Below are 2,803 nucleotides of genomic sequence, written 5' to 3' on the forward strand. Positions count from 1 at the left end.
ATCATATGGCATTCTCCTTTGGGCCCGTTATCGACGACCGATATTTATATATCGTGTGGCCGTACAGTATGTCCATTTCGGTCACCAATATGCACGCAATGTCGTATTCTATTTCAATAGCCGGGCATTAAATCAGGGTATTTTTCCCTGATATCGTGTTGTATACTAATAACCGCAAGTTCTAGCGGGTTATCGCGCTCCAATATCCTGTTGCATACCAATAACCGCATATTACATCGGGATATTGTGATCCGATATGAATTCACATTGTGCGTGTAGAGTTAACCGGATAACATTAGGTTTTTGTTGGTTTCCATCAACTTCATTGGAATACAATATTTCTAATAAGCTGAGTTCATATTTTCCTTTTTCAAATGGGCACGTACGTCGTAATCTTGAATGTTTCCGGCTTAGTGCGCTTTACGTGGCTACTCGAAAAAATTTCTACTTGGACGCAGCTTAAGTCCAATCTCTCATGCCGTTTCCATGGCCTACAAGCCAGCTGGCGCCAGTTATTTCTTTAAAGTTGAGAATTTCAGATTCTCTAGCTTGGTTCGTAGCAGGAATACTAAAGACAGACAACCGGTACAGCATTTTTAACTGATGGAATGAGAACGACTGGGGGCACCTGCATTGAAGATTATTTTTCTGTAATACACACCGACGACAACGACGTGTGCCCAGTCACGATGCAAGAGGATATCTACGTCCCTTTCATGTAATTCTAAATCGTTCTGCCTTAGTTGGCTGTAGGTGACTTGTCAAAGTAATTGCTACTTGGACGCAGCTAATCGCAAATCTCTCTTCCAGTTTCCACGGCCTACAAGCCAGCAGGCACGAGTTCGTTTTTCTTCAAAGCTGTGTTTTCCAGACACTCTAGTTTGGTTTGAAGCAGGAATACTGAAACCAGACGAGCTGATTCCTATATTTAATTGACCGAGCTTCTAATGACTCTGGCAGTTACATTGAAGCTTATTCTTCCGAAATAAACGCGGACATAATTTTGAATCAATCCGGATTTGTGAGGAATCGTTACTTGTCGTGAATTGATCACAAAAATTTATCTTGCAGGTTGTAATTGGCTGCAGCTAGCAGGTGCTGTTTTCCTTAAAACATGAGTATTTCGCAATCTGTTTTCAAACATGAAGTTTTTGAATGATGGTTCTAAAAATACATTATTTTGCAGTAAATGCCGAATCCTCCAGTTTGCGGATATGTTAAATATAATTGGTATAGATAAGCACAGTGTTTTACTTCTTTATTCATAATTTGAGAACAGCAAATTGTTCTTTTTGCCTTTCATCGCTCAGAAGTACAAACAAGAAGAATTTTCTTTCCAAAGGAATGTCGTGCTGAACCGGATATTCCAATTCGTATATAGTTTTATTCCTGTCCGCTATAATACAGAAGTGATTTCTTTGGATTCTAATATTTATAATACGCTAAATACACTTGAATTGTAAACCCTTATTCGATCCCCATACGGCACATGGGGATCCAATAGAAGTTTAGACGGTATGGGATTCCAATGTTTTTAGCGTATTATGGATATTGGAACCCCTTACTGTACTACAATATACGTTACGTATACTGGAATCCCATAACCATCCCTTATTGTACTACGATATTATAAATATGTTTTCCAATACACTGGGCATATCGTATTGTAATACAAAAGAAATATATTGTTTACCAATATCTATAATACGCTGTTCATATTGGGGTTTTCCAATAAGAAAAGCCCAGTGTTTTTCTTCTTTATTAATAATTTGACAACAGCAACCATTTATTTTTCATCATTAAGAAATACACACAGGACGACTTTGCGTTGCAAAAGAAATGTCAGGCTGAACGTGATAATCCAACTCGTATATATTTTTATCGGTAGTCATTATAATATAAATGTGATTTCATAGAATTCTGATATCCATGGTATGCGAAATACACTGGAATGGTAAACTGTTATTTGATTCCCATACCCCACATGGGGATCCAATAAGGATTTATACGGTATGGAATTCCAATGCTTTTTAGCGTTATATGAATACATTACGCTGTTCCTATTAGGGTTTTCCAATAGGGACCGGCTTATCTTCCGGATTCTAGAAATCCAAACTGTCTCCGTTTCCATATGGCGGACTGAAACTCCGAATTCATTCCGGTTTAATTCCAAACAGTTTTTTTTTTATTTTTTTTTTTATTTTTTTTTTTTTTTGGTAGGGCACCTCTGAACAAATTTAGTTTCTGCGCTAGATTAAACGGAAAAATTGACGTCACTGACCTCAACACCAATTTAATTCCCCTGTAAATTCAGCGAGGAACTGAATTGGTGTTCAGGTGAAGTGACCTAAATTTTTTAAGTAAATCTAGCAGGGAAATTTAATGCTTCCGCTAAATCTAGCGTTGAAAATGAATTACCTGCTAAATTCTGCGGGGAATTGAATTGGTGTTGGGGTCACATGAGTTCAATTTTCCCCCTATATTTAGCGCTGTTACGCTGACGCCGGCGGCAACGCCGACGCCGTAAAACGTGTAAATGGGCGCCTAAGATCTGCGCTCTAAAACTGCCTAGAAGTACATTAAAATAGTCATTGAAATATAAGACAAGCTACTGCCACAGGATTCTTCAAGCGTCTTTATAGTATGAAGAAATGCTACGCCGAAGTGTGTCAAAAACATACTAAAATCGTCCAATTTATAACATGAAGCGTATTTACAAAAGTGCACGAAATGTGTACCTTAAAGCCCCCGATTTTTTAAGAGGTTACGTGGACTTAACGAGAAGTGTTTTCTCCACAACGAT

This window comes from Ixodes scapularis, unplaced genomic scaffold (assembly GCF_016920785.2).
Source record: "Ixodes scapularis isolate PalLabHiFi unplaced genomic scaffold, ASM1692078v2 PGA_scaffold8__174_contigs__length_109621045, whole genome shotgun sequence".
Lineage (NCBI taxonomy): Eukaryota > Metazoa > Arthropoda > Arachnida > Ixodida > Ixodidae > Ixodes > Ixodes scapularis.